This window comes from Diaphorina citri, unplaced genomic scaffold (assembly GCF_000475195.1).
Source record: "Diaphorina citri unplaced genomic scaffold, Diaci psyllid genome assembly version 1.1 scaffold48, whole genome shotgun sequence".
NCBI classification, from domain to species: Eukaryota; Metazoa; Arthropoda; class Insecta; order Hemiptera; family Psyllidae; genus Diaphorina; species Diaphorina citri.
In genome coordinates this window covers 250,613-274,802 of record NW_007377485.1, presented here as the reverse complement: position 1 = coordinate 274,802, position 24,190 = coordinate 250,613, and the positions used below count along the sequence as shown (strand labels likewise).

The 24,190-nt window shown below is 35.9% G+C and overlaps 1 protein-coding gene across 2 annotated transcripts in view; it reads left to right on the top strand.

Annotated features, from left to right (window-relative positions):
• Window positions 1-24,190, top strand: part of LOC113469879 (disks large 1 tumor suppressor protein-like) — a 104,085-nt gene that overhangs the window by 26,393 nt on the left and 53,502 nt on the right. Inside the window, exon 2 of one of the 2 annotated variants that reach the window (XR_003393166.1) lies at window positions 5,612-5,735. The exons of the other annotated variant lie outside the window; for it this stretch is intronic. The gene's annotated coding sequence lies outside the window, so the exon portion shown is untranslated. Of the gene's footprint in view, window positions 1-5,611; window positions 5,736-24,190 lie in introns of those variants that run through there. 2 annotated transcript variants of the gene reach the window in all.

Below are 24,190 nucleotides of genomic sequence, written 5' to 3'. Positions count from 1 at the left end.
ACTAAGTACCTAAATTTTATAAATGTCTTGCGTGGTTTCTTTAGAAAATGTTCCTTTTTCAGATTCGACACATAGTGGTGTTTCTGTCTTTGTGTAGATATTATTCTGATATTTTATATGGTTGTTTAATTTATGTGCTGACTAAAGTATCTTCTATGTGTTGCTGTGGAGAGAGAGATACCTTTGTTACACTGCTTCTACTTTTCTTCTCTCCTTGCTGGAAAAATTGACAGTGGGTACATTTTTCATTCTTTCCTTTTCCTATCCATTTCTCTTTTGTCATAGGGTACCTCTTCTGTAAGATTTAAAATAGAAACTAAAGTCAATGTTTTCAAGTTTTGTAAAGGACAAGGGAATTCTATCCTCGAAATCAAATAGAAAACAATTAATCAAAACTGGTGATGCTGAGGCAGACTTACTAAAACTGGCTTGTTCAAACATTGTCTCTTGTCTTCAACTGTTCCACCCTCTACGTCCTGCCTTAAAGTGAACATTTTGCATTGATTTCTAGATAATATCCAGCAAATCTTTGTTGTACAGTTTGTTTTCTATACTTATCCATATACCGGGTAGTTTTGAAACTTTGACATTTAAACTCCTAAACAAGTGAATCGTGCCAGTATCATGAACTTCTGCAAAAGTCTCGGGAACCACACTGTATAGGTATGTTCGAACTTCTTCTTTTTTTTCTTTTTCAACTGATGAACATTGTTTTTTCTTTTATTACATAATTCTCTTAATTTGTTTTCTTTGTTTACATTTCTTATTTTCCGTTTTCCCTTCTCTCCACTCTTCTCTTACTTCCCCCGGCTATTGGACTTGGAATTGCATTGTTAAACTTGTTCCATTTACAGTATCGTATAGCAAATGAACGCTGGACTGAAAAATCAATGTAAACTCCAACAATATGCTTAGTACGAAACGTTGTCGACAAGCTGGCTTGACTATTTTCACTCAAACATAGCAAGTTTTTTGAAAATACCCCGTTGGCCCGTTGTCATTCAGAATTTCAGAAAATATCGCGGGGAGGTATAGGTTTGAATCATGACACTTGACACCATAAACCGCGCTAATCTGGTTTTTACTTGGAACAATCCAGTCTTGCATGTTTCAAAGATCAAATTATAAACGGTACGCTACAGGCAATTTTAAACAAAGCTCCCATTGTACAAACTCTCACAGGACTAACATGCGGCCATTAAGTAGAGGGGCTGTTACAATGTTACATACTCATAACATGTCCAACACACATTTTACACGAAACTTTTTTTTTTCAACATTTTCAACTGTCTCGCACAGGGTGTTAATCACTCCAAATGGTGCGGAATGGAAATTCAATCGTGCGGAAACAGATAGTGTTGTGTACCTGATGTACTTCTAGGAACGTATGGCAAATGACATTCCTCTCGCTAACGTATGGCACTCCTCGCACTCCTTGTTGAGAGCGCGTGTGATTAAACTTTGTTGCTGAGGAGTTTTCCATGAAGAAAAAGTCTTTGTTCTTTTTTATGTACTTAGAGCTTAGATTAAAAGGAAAAGTTAGATTAGTTGATCCCCGTGGTAAGTAACTTTTGTTGTTGAAGGTCTAAGTTTTGATTTCCATCAGGGTCAAAAAACCGAATCCAGACAAATCTGGCTTAGGTGTAAGGGCAAACAGCCCTAAAGGATGTTTTAAGCTTCTACGAATCTACGAAGTGGTAAGTACAAAAGCGACCCCCTTAAGTCAGATAGGATGCACACCCGTTCTTTCATGATTCCATCAAAGAGTGAATTAATCCATTATCACATTCATTCCCCAGACGAAGGCGAGGTCATGCTGACTGCTGACGAAATAGAGAATGCTGAATAGACTTCGGCTAATCATTCAGCAGGGGGTCGGAAAAAGTTTTTAGACAGCTTTCACAGTCTTGAGCTCTTCTTTGTTCTCTCTAATGCACATTTTACTTTTCAACTTTTAATTGTATTCATTATGAAAAGGGGGAAAAAGGCCGGAACTCTGTTGGAAGCCGGGCTGAATTCACAGGAAGGCAAGACTTTAGTCTTTGTGGGGCTTGGCGAGGGGCTTGGCAATTTTTGTACTTTGATTAGGTTTACTGAGTCGAATCATAAGAAACAGACATATACGTATTATGTTCGACCAACAACAACAATTAGGTAACCGAAGAGATACGATTCCAAATTTCCCACATTTCCCCTCTTAATTGCTTAGTTTGCTCCTGTTGGAAAACAAGGTGAAGAGGAACAATCGGGTTAAGGGAGGAAAATAAGTACTGAAGGGAGAAAGAGGAGATAAAAGATCGAATGCAACTCGCCCCTTGACCCAGTAGGAAGTTTTAAACTGTACATACCCTATTATTGTCTTTTGCGCCTATGTCAGTCATTTTCATTTCTTAAAATAAATGACTCAGAATAGAAGGAGCCTGTTTTAATTGTACGCTTTCATTTCAGTTAGAATAATTTAATTAGGCTTTTAATGGCATTCGTTTATCCCTTCTTTGCATTTAAACGTGAATTTTTAGCGCCCTAATGGTTCCATCAGTCTTTTGTTACGTGGCTTTCGTAGACTTGCGCTAGAGCCTCAGTACTCAGTACGTCTTATTATGACTGATGTCAGACGGGTTTGATTGCTCTCTCCCTTTCTCCCTCCTCTTTCTCTCTCTCTCTCCTTGACATCTTGTCTTCTCTATTCTTCTATTTCTCCCCCCCTCTCATAGTCATATAAATATTATTTTTTATTATTACAAGTCAAACCCTGAGTTTCTCATTACCTCATTTTCCTACCCCTTACAATCTTCTCCATAGTCTCTATTCATCTCTTACTTCAACATGTAAAAAAAAACTCCCTCTCCTTTCCTGGCTGTACTTCTCCCCTTTCCTTCCCAGTCTTTTTCAAACATATAAATGTTCTAATGTTGTTCCCATGTTCCCTGGAAAAACTTGGCTAATTATAAATTATGATGTTTTCGCTATTAACCCTTTTAGGTGGCGGGTATTTTTTTTTCTTTTCTTTTCAAATAACTCGAGCAGGAGTTTTGGCATCTCCACTGAATATAATGTGCTCTCACTACCTATCGGTGCCACTCTATGCTAATACAATTTTGTACTTTCTCATAGAAATGGAAAGCCATGAGAGAGAGAGAGAAAAAGAGACTGGTCGACTAGAGAGAGAGGAGAAAAAAGAAAGCTATAAATTATATTATTATTTACCTGTTAACTAAAATCAGTGGAGATGCCAAAATTCGGCTGTATGTAAATTCCCCCGAAAAGCTATAAATTATATTATTATTTACCTGTTAACTAAAATCAGTGGAGATGCCAAAATTCGGCTGTATGTAAATTCCCCCGATTTTTTAAAGGGTCCTCATTTCCGGATGTAAATTCCCCCGAAAATGAAATCGACTACCTGAGTCTCAAATGGTAAACTCCCCCGAAATGTGTACTATGTAAATTCCCCCGATACTTGAAGATAGAAAGAGGAAAATGTGTGATGAACAATGATTTGGACATTTCATGTTTAATTACCTATTAGTTCGCGAATTTTCCCCAAAAAATTTTTTTTTTTTGAAAAAAAAAAAAAAAAAAAAAAAAAAAAAAATGAAGATTAGGAGAGGGATGATAGGTTGAGAATTATTCGAGCCGCAACACTTGGTTTACTGAAAGTTCAAAGTAATTAATTATTTGAATAAGAATAAAGCACTTTATAATATTAACCCAAGTATAGTGCAACTGAGTTTATTTCTTGTGTATTTTTATCTGTTTGTTCTATAAACTTTTTCAAAGAAAAGCCATAAAACACACCTCGAACTTTGTGTAATAATTCTTAATAGAACACGAAACCCTAGGTAAATAAGAATAATAAATAAATGATAGCATTTGCACTATGAATAAAAAAAAGGAAAATGAGCAATAAAATAAAATTAAATAAATAAATAATAATAGAAAATAAATAATATAAGAACTAGCACAGGGCACAACATGCGCTCCAGAACGGAGAAATTTTCTCCCCATCTCATGCACTGGAGAGAGAGAGCAATTCAGTTGTTTCTCCTCTAACGTGTTCTTCACGTTGCTGAAAAAATTCGGAGAAAAATCCATGTGAAAACATTTCTCAAAGTCTTGTTGTCAATTGTGTTGATGTGAGTTTTTCCATTTGTGCAAATTAAATTGCCGAACATTCTCGTGTCATTTAACTCTCGCGTCGAGTTCTAGTGGAAGTGTGAATATTTTTGAAATAAGTTGATTTTTCCCTCCGTGTTTCGCGTCAACGTTTCCCTCGTATCTATTTTCCCCTTTTCAGTTTTTTTACCTTCATTTCGTTTTTACAACGGGTAATAATAATAAGCGTGAAATACGAAGACTAGCTGAGGATTAAATTTTCGAGTTTTCATTTTAGTTTGTTTGTTTTCAAAGTTTCCCTTTTATAACTTTTTTTGAATCAAAAGTGAAATAATTAATTTGTTTGTTCATGTCTAATATTTAGATTTTATTTGTTTAAGTTAACTTATTGACGTGAGGTCAAATTGAATAGTGCAGTTTTAATTTGTTCGACACTCATTCAAAAGCAATACAATTTCCTTGGGAGCTTAGGCTGTCAATCCTACTTCTAATCTGAAGATAGAAATATAGTTTCCTGTCATATAAACATTTACCTCCCAGCCAATTGAAATTAAAGTCACTAAAGTTAATTGAAATTATAATGCACCTGTGAAGTAGTAAGCACACATTAATCGGGGGAATTTACATATGACCCTACAGGAAGTAATTTTGAAATCGGGGGAATTTACATGAAATCGGGGGAATTTACATTCGCCCCAAAATTCGCAACACAATCGATCCTGATTTTGGAGTTCGGCCAGGAAGGGTTAATAATTTAATAACAATACCCTCATATTGCTAGGTTCACGGGGGAAAAATAATGCAATTTTTGCAATATGTCTGTATGTACCGTGAATATGTGTATGTTCCCTGTTCCCTGTCCTATGTATGTATACCTATATCATGGTACATATTATTCTTCATTCATGTTTTTTTATGCTATCCGTAGGTTTTTGTACGATAATGAGTGTCATATTACCCTATTTGTATGCTGCCGTTTAGAGTGGAAAACTATGGATTATAAAATTTCATTTGCTTCCAAACATGGGCAGGAGCCAGGAGCAAAGGATTGTCTATTTTAATGTAGAAAAAATACCTGAATGAGCTCTTATTTTGGTATCAGGAAAACGACATGAAATGAAATATTAGAGGCTTTGTTGGTTGAAAAATTGGCTGTCTCAAAATATTGTACCCTAATAAAGCACACGCTTGGGACGTGACATTATTTCAAAGAAAGTACCTATAGGCTCATGGCCCAGATTCTGAGGAGGCTTTCAAACCCTTTTTTGGGCCTAAAGAATGTTTTTGTGTAATAATTCAATAAACCTTTGTTTGTAGAATTAATCTTGTATAAATTATAAGTAAGCACCAGGCATAATGTACCTTCCTACCTTACTTACTCGTACGTTCTTTATACAAAGGCATTAAAAATATTGATCTCCCCCGATTTAGGTACATTTATTTTATGATTAAAATACGATTCCAATGATTTTTGCTTTTGTTTCAAATTTTTCAGGTAAGTTCCTGTAAAGTATCTCCACAAGTCTCTTTTGTTTTTCTCAGAAGTGGTAAGTAGAAATGAAAATAACTTGAATCAATCAAATCAAACCTTTTCCTTTCCCTCAAAAAGCAAATAATTAACAAGGTGAATTTGAACTTTTAACTCGAAGATTTTGAATTTCGTTTGTAATCTTTGTATGTCTGTCTTGTTTGTTTCACCAAAAGTTAGTCCAATTTTCATAAAGTTTGGCCACTGCCTTTGGACATTGCAATATTTGGACCTACATAGATCCCTCATTCCCTCAGGTGATCCTTCTCTGGGTGAGTTCTAGAATTCTAGAGTTCACTGAACTCTTGTAAATTCTGAGAATGTAATGCAAAATTTAAAATTTTGTAAACAAAATCCTTGTTCCCTTAACGTGCTTACATGAAACCAAGACTGTTTGATGTGTTAGGTTTCTTAACTCAGCTCCTTCTGTTTTCGTAAAAAGAAAGTTACCACGAGTATTTTGACATCACGAAAATCTGCCACAGTTATCGTTTTAACGTGTAAATTTCTCTATTCCTCTTTTTTATAAGCCCCTTTAGATTGTCAGTCATATAATATCTTACAAATTGTTTCTGAAATAGGGTTCTTACTAATATCCGTCTCACAAATAGGTCTATCTTTCTATACAACTTCGTGTATTAGTTTGACATGTTTCAACTGTCACTAACAGAAGTTCTTCTTTACATAAGAAAGTACATAAATAACATCCTTGGCCTTAGTCGTATCCCTTGATGCCGAATTTAATCGATGATTAAAACAAAGTAAAATTGCGAAACGAAGGAATCCTGTCCGCTCTCACAATTTACTGCCTTGTATTGGGAAAGCCCCCTCCAATTTGGTCTGGTGATACATCTCTCTCCCAATAGGAAAATTATTGCTTTTATTTCCAAATTTGGCAGATCCTTATTTATTATTATCATTGCTAATAGCCATTTGGTCTATGCTGGCAAAATACGCCATCAATAGTTTATTTTATGGAAACATAAAAAAAAAAAAAAAAAAAAAAAAAAAAAAGATTAGGAGGGGGATGATGGGTTGGAAAAGTTCAAAGTAATTAATTATTTGAATAAGAATAAAGCACTTTATAATATTAACCCAAGTATAGTGCAAACTGAGTTTATTTCTTGTGTATTTTTATCTGTTTGTTCTATAAACTTTTTCAAAGAAAAGCCATAAAACACACCTCGAACTTGTTGTGTAATAAATTCTTAATAGAAACACGAAACCCCTAGGTAAATAAGAATAATAAATAAATGATAGCATTTGCACTATGAATAAAAAAAAGGAAAATGAGCAATAAAATAAAATTAAATAAATAAATATACAATATGAAAAAAATAACATAATAACATAGAACTAGCACAGGGCACAACATCGCCGCTGCACGGAGAAATTTTCTCCCCATCTCATGCGACTGGAGAGAGAGAGCAATTCAGTTGTTTCTCCTCTACCGTGTTCTTCACGTTGCTGAAAAAATTCGGAGAAAAATCCATGTGAAACATTTCTCAAAGTCTGTTGTCAATTGTGTTGATGTGAGTTTTTTCCATTTGTGCAATTAAATTGCCGAACATTCTCGTGTCCATTTACTCTCGCGTCGAGTTCTAGTGGAAGTGTGAATATTTTTTGAAATAAGTGATTTTTCCCTCCGTGTTTCCGCGTCAACGTTTCCCTCGTATCTATTTTCCCTTTTCAGTTTTTTTACCTTCATTTCGTTTTTACAACGGGTAATAAATAATAGAGCGTGAAATACGAAGACTAGCTGAGGATTAAATTTTTCGAGTTTTCATTTTAAGTTTGGTTTGTTTTCAAAGTTTCCCTTTTATAACTTTTTTCTGAATCAAAGTGAAATAATTAATTGTTTGTTCATGTCTAATATTTAGATTTTATTTGTTTAAGTTACTTATTGACGTGAGGTCAAATTGAATAGTGCAGTTTTAATTTGTTCGACACTCATTCAAAAAGCATACAATTTCCTTTGGGAGCTTTAGGCTGTCAATCCTACTTCTAATCTGAAGATAGAAATATAGTTTCCTGTCATATAAACTTTACCTCCCAGCCAATTGAAATTAAAGTCACTAAAGTTAATTGAAATTATAATGCACCTGTGAAGTAGTAAGCACACATTTGAAACTGACCTACCCCATCTTTTATCTTTAGTATGTTTTTCTTCCCATTTTCTTCTCTTCCATTTTCTTATTTACATATGCATTAGGTACGCTTTCTGTTCCTACCTTTCCCAAGTATTCCAGATTATATCCCCCTCCTTCTGTTTTCTTCAATCTTGAACTTCGAGTTCAAGACAATAAATTCGTTTCATCTGTCATCGCCGCTAGGTTGGCTTATACCTTGAGAACTTTATCTTCTTTTTCGAGAAATTTTTCCCGATTTTCCTTTTTTTTTCATATCCTGAACGATAAGTGCCCATACAAAAATTGACTTGTGAGGCATTCAGGCTATTCGTTATCCGTCCTGTCGATAATCTGGCGTGATTTATTATTTACCGTCGCCTTTGGTTAGAAAGAAGAAGAAAAAACGATTAAGCTAGCATAGCAGATTTCCATCAATATTTATTTGCTTGGACTTTTCCCTCAAAAAATTGTTTGACCCGGATGCCGGAAATCGAAAGATAATCCTACAGAATAGAGTAATAGACAAATGTCAAGTGCAAAGACTTGGTTTTTGTTGTTTTTACTTCTCCTTCTCCCTTTTCCTACGTGTTCCCTCCTCTCTCTCTCCCTCTCCCCTTCTTATTCGTCCTCCCCTTTAGTATACCCTACGGTCATATCATTGGTGACTATTTGTTACTGTGACCGAGATCCAATTACATGATGTACCAGTTAGCACAATTAATACTTCGCCAAATACAAAGCACCCTTCTTATAGGTTTTTTTTCTGTGATTTGAAACACGAATTTCTTTCATTGCTCGTTAAAATTGAACAGGAAAGGTGTTTCACCTCTTGTGTCTTGAGAGAAATGAGATGAGTAAATAGAATACGTTGAACTATGTCACTAAGAGTTCAAAGATCTTTGTTTTACAGAGAGAGAAAAAAAGTGCAAGGCCAATAAATAGATGGGTGACTTAAAGGAATAAAGGGAGAACGGGCTCTAGTCTCGATTTCAATTTTAAATCATTACATGAAATTAAAATCAAATCAGTAATAATAATAAACTGAATATTAAACAAATTAGGTAGGTACATAGGTACTAATTTTCTTTAACCACGATAGAATAAGCTACGGCCTAAAAAATTCCCGGAGGGACGGACCCAGCTTGTTTTTATTAATTTTATTATTACATTAACACGACACTTTTACTTTTAACGTAATATTGCCTAACTTGTAAGCAACTTGATATTATTACTTTATCAACTTGTTTCTTTAACATCTCTCAGTTTTTTCTCTTTTTGTTATTACATTTGGTATCGAATCCTTTGTTCTTAACTTTAATTTTCAAATCAAAATATCTTTATTATTCAATTTTATAGACGATTTAAAGTTTATAGGGACATATGTTTGTGTACATTTTTCCTGTGATATAATAAAATTGGATAGAATCATATGAAAACCATCTTTTAATAAGCTACATACCTACCTTCAACGAACACAAACTTGTTGCACATTATAATTGAGTAATTGACATTTGTAGCTTTTCAAGGAAAAAGAGTTCCAGAATTCAAGAAATTAAAATAATGAAAATAGAAGGATTCGTTATTAACCTATTAATGTATGTACTTTGCCAATTTTATTTTAAACATTAAATTTTTCCATTGTACCTATCTATCTATGTATAAATTTATATAAAAAAAAATAAATAAAGCTACATTACATTACATTAGGCTATTGCGTATCTACTGGGATAGTAATTCCTTGAAAAGAGTATAGGTATCCCTTATCTTGCTATTTACCTTACCTTACCTTACCTACTTTTACAAATTGATCCCCCTCCTTCCCTTGTATTAAAAAAAAAACTCCCTAGATGGGAATTATTTGGGTCATCCCTCTTAGGGGAAATCCCCCCTTCCTTTCTCCGCTTACTCCGAATAATTTCCATTCCATTGGAGGCATTTTGTCCTCGTATTTAGGGGGATAAATCCCTCACTCCTCTGTCACCCATCCTTAATTTTCCTTTTCCCTTTTGAAACCTGATTTTTTTTCCTCCTCCTTCAAATTTTTTGCGTTGCCAATTTTAATATCCTATTTTCGTTTGTGAAAGCGGGACTCGCATACCGATGTACAAACCTTTTTCCTCCCCCTCCTTCCCTCCCCCTCTGGAGGTTTTAGAACTTGTTAGGGGACTCTCTTTGAAAATGATGGGGGAAAGCAGATGAAAGTGAGGGGAAAGGGGATAGGTAAAACCACACAAGTCCCATTTACCTTTTTTTTCTAAATGGAGGAAAACGGATTTATATCGTGTGTTTTAAAGTTCAAATAACCGTTCCTTTTGGGACGAACTGCCCTGTGCACGCCCTGTCTTGGGTGTGGTCCACTTCGACCCCAAGTGGAACCTGGCATGTGAACGGTAATGTGGCACATTTCCCACCTCCCAAAGGCCCCATAAAAAGTTCTCCCTATTGACTGTTCGACACCAGCTGTGACACGAGCTTGCTTTGCCTTTGCCAAAAAGATAAAAATATCAGACCAGCATCCTCTCTCCCCCTTCAGCCCTCAACTTTCTTGTTCTCCTCCTATTTCCCCTAATCCTGCTGGTTCTTCTCCTTTTCATCCTTCTCCTTCTCCTTTTCTTTCCCCTTCTCCTCCTTCTACTTATTTTCCTCACCTTCTCCTCGTTTTTCTGTACTTGTGAGAGAGAGGTTCCTTGACAACAAGGCGAACGGTGTGAGTTTTGAATAAGAATTGAGTCTGTAAAGGGGATAATGTTGCTTCGTGTGGCATGTGAACGGTAATGTGGCACATTTCCCACCTCCCAAAGGCCCCATAAAAAGTTCTCCCTATTGACTGTTCGACACCAGCTGTGACACAAGCTTGCTTTGCCTTTGCCAAAAAGATAAAAATATCAGACGAGCATCCTCTCTCCCCCTCCAGCCCTCAACTTTCTTGTTCTCCTCCTATTTCCCCTAATCCTGCTAGTTCTTCTCCTTTTCCTCCTTCTCGTTCTCCTTTTCTTTCCCCTTCTCCTCCTTCTACTTATTTTCCTCCCCTTCTCCTCGTTTTTCTGTACTTGTGAGAGGGAGGTTACTTGACAACAAGGCGAACGGTGTGAGTTTTGAATAAGAATTGAGTCTGTAAAGGTGGCAATGTTGCTTCGTGTGGTCTGCTAGATAGGTTGAAGAAGAAATTTGCATTTTTATTAAACTTACCTAATGTAAAAAATGAATATTCATCTTGAAATAATGACAATTTCTTCGAGTTCATTATAAATAAGAAAAAACCTACACTATTCCTGGAACAACCTAAAATCGATAGTAAAATGTGCCGCAACATTACAAATCACGCCTCTTAAATTGGAAAAGAAGAAATGGAAATGTTCTCTCGTTATATTGTTAGACGTTCTTCTAGCTAGGAAATAAGCATTTGAAAAAAAGGGAATCTCAGTTTAAACTGCCTCATTAAGATGATGATGATGGAGAAAATATGCTCGCTTGATAAGGGCTGAGTTGGGGATTTAAGAAAAAGAAAACAACATAACTCTCTGAAGATAGTATCAAGTACTTTGTTGTGGAATCAGTTGTACGCTGGCGCGTAAATACAATGTTATTACCTACACCAAGAGTTTCACAGTAAACTTAACAAGAGCTAAGAAATAGGTAGGAAGATTAAGGATGGTCTCCCATTGGTGGAGAGAACCACTTTACCTTGAGGGTCAATTAGTCTTATCATTTTCATTATCTGCTCCATTCTCTCCTCCCCCTATTTTCTCTCTCCCTCGCTCGCGTGTGTGTGCACATTGTACAACTTCCTCTTAAAAACACAACACCTTCCTGGATGTTATTTGGTCCTTACTAGACTTTCCTGTCGTGATGAGTGATTCATCTTATCCTAATCCTTATTCAGTGAGATTCTTTCAGAATATTGTATCAATAATTCAATATCGTTGGCGATAACAGGCGAAAGGATAACAAAATTGGTTCACGAGTTATTTAGGAAAGCGAGAATTAATTTAGGTTTGACCGAACAAGCTATTCATTGTGTGAAGCACATTGCATAACTAATGCTGTTTTCAGGCGTTCATACAAATTTATTGCTACCTATGCAATATCGTCCAGTGAAGTGAGGTGTTTTTCGGGACAGAAAAACCATCTCTTATAATTTCATGCTCCTACCTAATGTACTAATTTTATGTCCATCTTGAGTTTTTGGAATCCTTATAATTTAAGGGGGGGGGTGGACCTTGAATATGGTGACTAAAAAATCTTGTCCCTCACCTTAGCAGTAAGATGGAAAGTGTACTCGAGTATAATCTTGAGATAAGAAAACACCATACAAGAGGTGAACTAAGAATGATGTGCAGAAAGAGATTATAGGTCTGCACCGGGCATGAGGAAAGCTTTCCAAATTGAAAAGCTTATAATTTTCAATTTGATATGAACGCTTCCCTCGCTATCCATTTTAATTAAGTTTTTAATTCCACTCTTTCCTGTTACTTTTACGAGAATGATTACGGATTTAGAGCATCATGTACCAGGCTTACTATATTACTATGCATAGGTATTACTCCTCTGTACTTATTGAGAGTGATGTTTATGAAAGGGGAGTGGGAGATTTTGTAAATGAATTCTTACAGCGTGGTTCGAAAACTTGAGTTTTTCGTACCCCTTGTAATCGAATAATCTTGTAATTTCCTGTCCCGTAGGGCCGAGGCTCTTTGCTATTACAAGTAATAGAAAGAAATGTAGTTAGGTACTGGGGCCTGCTCAAGAAACATCTTGAATAAAGTCTCTCTTAATTAAAATATTTGGAGGCAATTTGAGGCTTCAAGATACCTACTGTGCCTCAGAAATAGACGGAAATGCACCTTCGGATGCTAAAAAAAAGCTGGCACAAGCATGTGCCTTTTCTCTATAAAAGAGCAATAGAAAAAAATTAAAACGAAATTGTTGAGGATGATGATAATAATAATAATAATGGTAGGTAGTAAAAAATGTAGCTCTCGTTTCTGTAGGAAGTTTTTCCCAACATTACGATTTTTCATTCAGATATTATTTTTCCACGAATTTGGCACAGGTCCGCCGGGAAAAAATTGTTTGGCTACAATTTATGTCTGACGGGGGTGAATTAATTTTTTCTCAACTCTGCTCCCTTCTCTTTTCTTCCCTCCCCTTTCTTTCAATTTTAAATGGCTGAAAATGTAATAAAGGTCTGGGTAACAATTGTGTACAAAGCCATCGGGTCAAAAGAAGTTGAAAAATCTGGTGTGAACATCACACGACTTTCTATTACATTTGCAGAATACGTAGGTATTTGAAAATTGTTTGCTTTCTCCTCCCCTCTCTCACTGTCTCACTCTCATCTCCCTCACGCTTTCTCCTTCTAAAAACTAGGAATGATAACAATAATTTAACTTGGAAATATCAAGGGTTTCCCTGAAAAACTGGGGGTGGGAGGAGATTAAAAGGGTAATAGCGTAGGATGAGAGGGAGGGAAATGGTAATTTGGAAAACGCGTCGACAAAGGCATGAGAATATTCAGAGCTATAATGATCATTTGGGAAATCCTTGTAACCTGTTCACACCTAAAAGTTTTGAGGAAAAAATTCAATGTCCTTGTAATACGAGAATGCACATGGAATTTTATCTCCACATGAGCTTTTCTCTGAATAATCTAACGTTGTAGCTTCTGTGCTTCAGAGCCTCAAAGGTGTAGCTTCTGTGCTTCAGAAGAACAGAGCTTCAATTTTTTAGTCCGTCCTTCCTTTATTAAATTACAATAGTAATATTAAAAGGTAGGTATAGTGGACGGATTATTGTATTCGCTTCGGTGTCGTCTGTCAGTTCCTTTATTAAATTACAATAGTAATAATAAAAGGTATAGTGGACGGACTATTGTATTCGCTTCGGTGTCGTCTGTCAGTCTGTCTGTCTGTCCTCGTAGAAGGGACTTATCCAAACCTGGTCGACCTATATATCAAATTAAAGGTCTTTTTACCAGGAACACGAAAGTGGTGGTGCAAATTTTTTCCAGAAAACCAAAAAAAAACCGGTTTTTGGGGGACCTGGTCGACCTATATATCAAATTAAAGGTCTTTTTACCAGGAACACGAAAGTGGTGGTGCAAATTTTTTCCAGAAAACCAAAAAAAACGTGTTTTTGGGGGATGTTTTTCACATTTTCTCACACAAATGAGCAATAATCTTGAAATTTGTCGCGACGACCTATGAACTCAAAGCGAGAAAGTTTTAGATAACACTTCAGTCGATAATAATTTAAGACCGGTTTTAGCGTCACCTATGTTAAGCTACGCCGAGCAAGGCCAATAAATGGATGGGTGACAAACATTATATTGGTAGTTATTAGGAAACATTAAGTAAAAGAAATAAAGGGAGAACGGGATCTAGTCTTGATTTTAAATCATTACATGAAAGTAAATTCAAAAATCAAATCAATAATAATAATAAACTGAATATTAAACAAATTAGGTAGGTACATACTACATTACTACATAGGTAGGTACTGATTTTCTATAACCACGATCGAATAAACTACGGCCTAAAAAATTCCCGGAGGGACGGGCCCAGCTTGTTTTAGCTTTTAACGTGGCAAAAAAGGGACTGTGAGTTTCTTTGCTGAGGCAATCTCCCAGTACCAGTAGTAAACAGTGAGCCAAAAAGGGGCTGTAAGTTTCTTGTGAAAAATCACATGGGATCAACTATTCACTTGCTTATTTGGTAACGGTTCACAAATAAAAGAGAAATTTATTGACACGAATTTATTTATTCATTTAGTGCTGGGATTAGTAACAACATTCAATGTGGATCTATTATTATAATTATCTACTAACAGTTTACTTAATATTCTATTAAATACATGCGAAAAATAAAGGGGGTTGTAATGTAACGAAAAATAATGTACCATTTTACCAGTGTACAGCTGTACACTGAGGTAGAGAGAGTGCTTGAATATTGTATTGTTTTGTACCACCCAACCACTCTTATTTTCCTATTTTATTACCACCAGCTTTAATTTGCTGTTGTTTCTCCAGTTGGTTAAAATGGTTGTAAATTTTTCGCAGTGCCTACTAGACGAGAATCTTTATTGGGTATCCGTACATCATTTCTTGTGCCATCCTTTGCTTGTTTACATCTCCATTTCGTAAACCCGTATGTCTAGTCCTATGAAGATAATAGAGACTCAATGGACGAGGCCACATTTCCACACGTATTAGGTAATACACGTCACGTGCACACGTCCTGGATGATAAATTTCTTCCACTTTCAGGCCGAGGTGTTCTGGTGGCTCCTGTTTTTATCTCCCTAATACGGGATTAAAAAGCTCGAGAGACATTGGGATAGAAAATGCTCTCAGCACCTAATTTCCCGTCGACATAAATTTTCCTTTACCATGTCGTGCATCTTAAACAGCTTTCTCTTCGCGTGTCAGCAAAAAAATACACAAGTAGGTTGGTAAATGGGATAAATTAGTTACATACAAGCTTAGTGTATGTACGTACAACAAAGAACTTTCATATTACTTATACAGGGTGCTTCAAAACACAAAAGACACAATTTTCCTTATTTCCTGTTGAACTCTTGTTACCTCCACATGGTATTACAACGTGTTCTGACTTTATGAGTATTACACAAAATACACATTCTACAATAAATAACTTTTTATATTGATGACAGTCATTGCTTTGCTTTTGAGACTCACTGTATACGGCGAAAACTAGCAGTCATTTCCTCCAGGATTTCCGGTCATCTCTTAAAGCTTTAATAATACATGCGAGACTAATGGTATCTCTTATCCATTTTCTTTAAACTGACGATAATAATAGCGTTAACCGTCAATTGTGAACTTTAATTGGTTGATAGTTTAAATTTTGTCTTTGTGACAATCGTCTTCGAGGTAATTAGAGCTCTGTAACATCTAACGTGTTAAGATCAAAGAGCTTAATGTTTGAGAAGATCGATTTCTTGATAACAGGTTTCTCGCTTCAGTTTTCAGAGTCATAGAGCGATTATTAATGTGTCAAATTTACACCATAATATTGAATCCATCAATTTGATCTTTGTTCTCTTGGTATTACCAGAAATTCAATAATTAAAATAGGGTAATGAACCTGGTTTCTCTACGTATTACCCGGGCAACCAGCATTAGAGAGGAGAAAAACAATATTAAATTGAAGAAGAAATAAATACCTACTTAAAAAAAAAAAAAATCTTTTTGCTATTACAAATAATCGCTTTCGAGTGAGTCATTTCTTATGTTTTGCTGGCAATCCTATTATGCGGTTTGACCTTTAGATAGGCTTATAGCAGGAAGCTTGAAGTGGTTTTCCTCCTTATTATTGAGAGCCGTTTTTGCTTAGTTTCAGCATTTTTCTCTCCTCTTTCTTTGCCATATTGTGCAATGTGCATACTTAATTTTATCTTCTTATCGTTCAGTGTTTCCAGAGGCATGTGTATTATTATTCCATACACTTGTATGTATAGATTTTCGTATACTCTTTCCAGTAGGCATTAACTAACATTCACATCCGGCGAGGCGGTTGTAGAGAAGTCCTCCGACGTTTACCACATCTGGTGGTGGTTATCTTCCACCTCAAAAATCTTATAACATTCGCTATCTGAGTGAGGGTTGTGTTTAATGAAAATGCCAAAAATTCATGAAATCCCATTTCGTGTTAATATAGGCCGGGCGGCGCGGCACTTCGAAATCGCTCACCTCCCGGCACGCTTGATTTTTAAAACAACTTCTTACACTGTACCTAGATTTTACTTGTATTCAGATTCGAGGAGGTTACATTTCCATGGTTTTCATTTAATTTGATCACTATCCTCGGAGTTTTTTTTTTTCCAAATTAATTAAAGTTTACCAAAGTTCTGTCAATACAACACAGTTCTCCATTTCCATGAAAATTTTCCACATTGTATCCCATTTAAATATTTTCAAAAAACTTTTCCCCCTCAATCTACATATGAATACCTAAACATTTTTCGTATGGGTTGTGTTTAATGAAAATGCCAAAAATTCATGAAATCCCATTTCGTGTTAATATAGGCCGGGCGGCGCGGCACTTCGAAATCGCTCGCTTGCCGGCACGCTTGATTTTTAAAACAACTTCTTACACTGTACCTAGATTTTACATGTATTCAGATTCGAGGAGGTTACATTTCCATGGTTTTCATTTAATTTGATCACTATCCTCGGAGTTTTTTTTCCAAATTAATTAATGTTTACCAAAGTTCTGTCAATACAACACAGTTCTCCATTTCCATGAAAATTTTCCATATTGTATCCCATTTAAATATTTTCAAAAAACTTTTCCCCCTCAATCTACATATGAATACCTAAACATTTTTCGTACAAGCAAAAGTTTGGGAAAATTGAATTAGCAGCATTTGTGTTGTGGGCAATGTGGAGGCCTGATTTTTAGCTTCACATGTGTCAGCCTACCCGCATAATTTATTCTATATTGGCTTCACCTTTGATAAGAGCATATCAGAAAGTTTCCCATATTTTCCCGCTCCAATATTTTACACGTTTTTCCCCCTCCTCCAATTATATCTCCTTTTTCAAATGAGCAATAATCTTGAAATTTGTCGCGACGACCTATGAACTCAAAGCGAGAAAGTTTTAGATAACACTTCAGTCGATAATAATTTAAGACCGGTTTTAGCGTCACCTATGTTAAGCTACGCCGAGCAAGGCCAATAAATGGATGGGTGACAAACATTATATTGGTAGTTATTAGGAAACATTAAGTAAAAGAAATAAAGGGAGAACGGGATCGTACATACTGTTTTCCTTTTCCTTTTAATTCTGATTTACTCCTTGATTTAATGTCCAATTACTTTTTCTCTTCCTCTTCCTCCTTTCCTTTATCTTGTTTAGAGGCTTTATTTTCTCCCCAGTGGCGAGATTCTCTTTTAAGTGCGGGTTTTCACACAGTCACTTTTCATTCGTAGTATAGTGTACTGTATTGCAAATATGAAACCTATGAAAAACGGGTGCGATCTAGTCTTGATTTTAAATCATTACATGAAAGTAAATTCAAAAATCAAATCAATAATAATAATAAACTGAATATTAAACAAATTAGGTAGGTACATACTACATTACTACATAGGTAGGTACTGATTTTCTATAACCACGATCGAATAAACTACGGCCTAAAAAATTCCCGGAGGGACGGGCCCAGCTTGTTTTAGCTTTTAACGTGGCAAAAAAGGGACTGTGAGTTTCTTTGCTGAGGCAATCTCCCAGTACCAGTAGTAAACAGTGAGCCAAAAAGGGGCTGTAAGTTTCTTTATTACGAAAATATTCCAGTGGTAAAAATTAGATTGTAAAAAAAAGCCAAGGAGCCATCCAATATTATCAGATAATTTATCACGCTCGCCACTTCGCAAACAAATTCGAGAATTTATTCATTAAGAAAGATAACGAACAACACGAGGACACAAAACTTTACAAAAACGATAACTGTAGGAGAAAGAGAGCACGTGCGAAACCAACAAAAAAATGAATGGGGACAAGAAAACAAATGACAAAAGAGGGAGAGAAAAAAAGAAGAAGGAGGAAATGAAATCGATAAAGGCGAAGAAGAAACTGAATAAGAAAGGTGAGGCCAGCTAAGTGAGGACCAATGCCCTCATCAAGATGAACGGCTCAGAGATTCCTGACAAAGGGTTTAAGTTCTATGAATTCCGTGGGGACAAGAAAACAAATGACAAAAGAGGGAGAGAAAAAAAGAAGAAGGAGGAAATGAAATCGATAAAGGCGAAGAAGAAACTGAATAAAAAAGGTGAGGCCAGCTAAGTGAGGACCAATGCCCTCATCAAGATGAACGGCTCAGAGATTCCTGACAAAGGGTTGAAGTTCTATGAATTCCGTCATGAACTACCAAAATACACCCACGGACATTCCGTTCACGTGGAAGCTGGAGAGTTAAAGGTTAAAGCCTCAAAAGGGCTTCAAAGATGGGAGTCTGGGGCTTTTAGACCAAAGTTCAAATACAAGGATTTTCCTTCTTCTTCTTTAGTAACTTTAGTAATTTGAACTGACGATAATAATAGCGTTAACCGTCAATTGTGAACTTTAATTGGTTGATAGTTTAAATTTTGTCTTTGTGACAATCGTCTTCGAGTTAATTAGAGCTCTGTAACATCTAACGTGTTAAGATCAAAGAGCTTAATGTTTGAGAAGATCGATTTCTTACCTGTTTTTATCTCCCTAATACAGGATTAAAAAGCTCGAGAGACATTGGGATAGAAAATGCTCTCAGCACCTAATTTCCCGTCGACATTAATTTTCCTTTACCATGTCGTGCATCTTAAACAGCTTTCTCTTCGCGCGTCAGCAAAAAAACACACAAGTAGGTTGGTAAATGGGATAAATTAGTTACATACGAGCTTAGTGTATGTATTTCTTTTTTTTGTTTTTTTTTTTTTTTTTTTTTTTTTTTAAGCTTGAGAAATTTCCATATTAATGCTTCTTTCGTTTCGAGTGACATTTACACGTAAAAATATTATTTTAATACCGGAGACTCCAGGTATTGCACGAAATTAGGTACGAGTATTTGTTATCTACTTTATCTGGAGATTGTTTTACAACTTTCCATTCTGTGGTGTGATGTGATATTCGCTTTTGCATTTGTATGAATGAATTACTTCCGGGATGTTTCACAATGAAGTTACATAAATTATGAAATATTATAATTCCTCGTCTGAATGCAACACTTTCCCTGGGCCTGCAAGTCCGATTTCATTTATGTATAGTGCTCTTGAAGTCATAAAATAATTATGCAAAACGGTAATGGCATCACTGTTAAAACGGAAACGTTTCAAATAATGGACGTTTTGAATGATCATTTTTGGCTTGTCAAATTGTTCAGCACTTTCTCCCTTTTCTCTGTTCTAAAATCCCTATCTCATACAGTGTGTGGCATTAAAATATTGTAATTTCACAATCACCATTGGACGAAAAAATTCCAACGATTGAAATCTACCAAATAAAATGGTTCGGAAACACACGATATTCACATCTGCTCGGCTACCGGGAAGAAATACTTTTGTTACTCAAACCCAGACCCCCTTAATGCAATCCTGTGGCTTCGGTGTTTCAGTTTTTACAGAATCTCTAATTCTTTTAAAGGTAATTAGGAGGTTTTCTGAAATTTTCTCCGTCCCCATTTCCTTTTTATGCTGCTTGAACAGAAATTTGTACTTCAAAAAAGGTTTAGAGATCTCGTACTTGACTGCCCAAGTGTCCATAAAATGATTTGATACACCCTGTATTGGTGTCACAATGCTACGAGGTAATATTAAATTCTAGAGAGCTTTAAAATCGTGCAAACAAATAGATTTTGTCAGATATATTAATCCGGGAAATTTATTGTACTTGAGCAACAATAAGCATACATTGCTGGAGAATAAGAGCATACAGAGCATAAATAAGGAATAAGGCAGGTAGGGGTGTGTTTGAAAGCATGCAAGCTGCTGGGGACACAATGAGAGCGCATACATATAAGTTTTCTAAACTAAAGTCCCATGGGACCTAATAATACAGAATCCACATGTGTTATTTGAATACTATATTCATATTTTGTATTGTCGATGAGATTTTGGTTAGTAGGGGTGTGTTTGAAAGCATGCAAGCTGCTGGGGACACAATGAGAGCGCATACATATAAGTTTTCTAAACTAAAGTCCCATGGGACTTAATAATACAGATGCTTAGAATCCACATGTGTTATTTGAATACTATATTGTATTGTCGATGAGATTTTGGTTGGGAATGAGGCAGACAAACGAAAGATGTACAAATAGGTACATACTTGTGCTTTATACTCGTTATAAGTATGTACCTATACAGCCCCCGCGCCGACCCCATTGGAGTGGGAAAAGACAACAAAAAGATAATTTAACGTTGTAAAATAAAATGCCCATGTGTAAAGTAATTGTGTTTTCAATCATTAGATTCATTGGGGATGTAAATTATTTGCAAATTACAATATCATATCCCTACATCAAATATCGGTATTTATTATAATTTTATAAATGATAATTCAAGCCAGAGTAGGAGAACACAGCCTAATCCAATGATGTAATTATGTCAAAAAGTCTATGCCATAAATTAAAACTGAACCAATAATGACTAGAGATAATTTCATGAAACATGATGGAATTTCACATATTTATGCAAACGTTAATGATGTTTCCGAAGTTATGTTCTGGACTATTACCTTTATTTATATTGAATACCTAATGAACATTGTTCATTTATAAGCAATGTGGGAAAAAATTATTTATCACACATTTTTTCCAGTCTTTAAATTATGTGTTGTTGGCGAGGTTGCTAGATGGAGAAAATATGCTCGCTTGATAAGGGCTGAGTTGGGGATTTAAGAAAAAGAAAACAACATAACTCTCTGAAGATAGTATCAAGTTCTTTGTTGTGGAATCATGAGTTGTACGCTGGCGCGTAAATACAATGTTATTACCTACACCAAGAGTTTCACAGTAAACTTAATAAGAGCTAAGAAATAGGTAGGAAGATTAAGAATGGTCTCCCATTGGTGGAGAGAACCACTTTACCTTGAGGGTCAATTAGTCTTATCATTTTCATTATCTGCTCCATTCTCTCCTCTCCCAATTTTCTCTCTCTCTCCCTCGCTCGCGTGTGTGTGCAACTATGCACATTGTACAACTTGCTCTTTTAAAAACACAACACCTTCCTGGATGTTATTTGGTCCCAGAAAATGACTATCGTATCTGGTCTGGCCTTGGGAACATGACAAATTTTTGCCTTAAGGAGCTTTTTAACTTGCTAATGGACTAAAAAGTATCTCAAACTTTACTTGCTACCTACATACGAGACAAAGAAAATGACTATCGTATCTGGTCTGGCCTTGGGAACATGACAAATTTTTGCCTTAAGGAGCTTTTTAACTTGCTAATGGACTAAAAAAGTATCTCAAACTTTACTTGCTACCTGCATACGAGACATTATCTAGGTGAGATCTGCTGGAATTCTCCTTCCTTGGTCAACCACTATTGTAGGTGAAATCAATGGAGGATCACAAAGTAGGGCATGAGCGAAACTTGTGTAAAGTGCTATTGGTCGCAATTTTCAAAAGAACTGAAGTGTAAACTTAACTCAAAGGTAAAAACGATAGCAAATTTTTTTCTCAAATACTTGAATACATTAGGTTTGAGAGAAAATGACTATCGTATCTGGTCTGGCCTTGGGAACATGACAAATTTTTGCCTTAAGGAGCTTTTTAACTTGCTAATGGACTAAAAAAGTATCTCAAACTTTACTTGCTACCTGCATACGAGACATTTTCCTAAGAAACTTTCCATGTAGGCGTCATGTGATGTTCTTAAAGTTGCCAGACGCGAAAAATGATGCAAAACTGTTCCATAAGAGAAAACTGTAGTTTATTTTGAAAGAACTACGTTAACTGCAGTTAATTTTGAATGGTCTAATTGTAGTTTATGTGACAGGATGGGTTTGATGGTACTATTAAAGCGTCTGCTCTGTCAGCATGGGAACAATTTCAGCGAGAAATTTTGGCTCTTGCCCTGTAGGGGGAGTGAAGTAACTTATATCCGAAGCCATGACCTAGGATAATATAATCTACAGCGGCCCAGACGCTTCCATTTTTACTTTCCTTGTCCTATAATAAGGAAAGTTATGTATTCGCCAAAAAAATTCACTCTCCACATCTTTTCTTTCTTTCTCCCATGACTTATGATTTGAGACTGCGTCCTCTCGTTTTCAGTTGAGCTTTTCTACCAAAGTGTTAGTTTACCGGAATGGGAAAAACTATCTGGAACTGGATTCAACAGGCTAAAGACTAAATTTCACGTCCAAATAAAACTCTATCACGGATTTCAAGTTCCTTGGTAACACATTTTAGCCCTTAAAAAATAAAAAATAATAATTAAATGTAAGTTAACGCTATTAATGAGTGCGAAGAACAAATGTTTGTTCTTCCTCTAATTTCAACAGAGCACCCATTCATGAAATGTTTGCTTTCTCCTCCCCTCTCTCACTGTCTCACTCTCATCTCCCTCACGCTTTCTCCTTCTAAAAACTAGGAATGATAACAATAATATAACTTGGAAATATCAAGGGTTTCCCTGAAAAGCTGGGGGTGGGAGGAGATTAAAAGGGTAATAGCGTAGGATGAGAGGGAGGGAAATGGTAATTTGGAAAACGCGTCGACAAAGGCATGGGAATATTCAGAGCTATAATGATCATTTGGGAAATCCTTGTAACCTGTTCACACTTAAAAGTTTTGAGGAAAAAATTCCACAACATTCTACTTTTTCCCATTTAAACCTGTAGTACGTACATACGTACGTAACGTACAGACCATGGGCTAAAAACCACTTTTTTGGTCAAAACACGGATATTTCCAACCATTTCCCGATTTTTTGAAAATTTGGACCGATTGCAATACTTTCATTACTAGTATAGCTCGCTATACTGTAGTAATAGAAAGTAAAAATGAATTCGTTGGATTTTTAGAAGAAATAGGTAAATACTTTCCTAAAGCTGATAAGCAAATTTAATATCAAAGTTCTTGTGAGAATACTATGGCCACTACCTGTTTTCATTAGGTCTTCATCTCTTCTTGCATAAAACAATACAATACAAGTATCACGTCCTTCAGATGTGCTTGACATTCTTCTCTACATTTTCTTAATTTGAGAAGAAGATTCCGTTTTGTAATTATTCTAATGTTCTTCCCCTACTCCCTAGTTTGTCTTTCTCAGACGTTTCCCCTCTTGTCTATTTCCTTTTCAAGTTTTCCACTCTTTCCCCCTGTTTTTCCTTTTCAGGTTCCTCCTCTTACTCCTTCCTCTCCCCTCTTTCAAACTATCATTTCGCTTTCTTCTCCCTCTCCTCCTTCTCTTCCTTCCGAAAAGTCTGAAATGTTATAATGGGGACACAGATGGTGGTTGTCTTTATTACTCTACGCTATCTATATTTGCCTGGAAGAATTTCTCCAAACACACACGCATTCATATTGGTGTTAAGTCATGTTTCTAGGGTATTTCTGGAGTCCTGTGGAAGTACGTGTGTGATGTGGCTTAGGAAATAATATGAATCCTATGCTATAAGTAGAACATGGCTCTCATTTGAAATTTTGGTTTTCTTTGATTTCTTATATTTGGTTGTTTCTTTTGTTTGTCCCCCTATCACTTTTCTTCTAAATTTAACCTTTTTCCTTTTATTGTCCCATTATGCTTGGTCGTATCACTTTTAGATCTTATTCCTTCCAGCACCCTGCAGTTGGTGACATGCCTAACTCACGAAGGGTACCACGCAAAGTGTGTAAAGTACTTTTGGTTCTCCCTGCATCGATGGCTTTTTCCCTTTTATTTTCACAGCATTTTCTATTCTCTTCTCGTGGTCAGTCC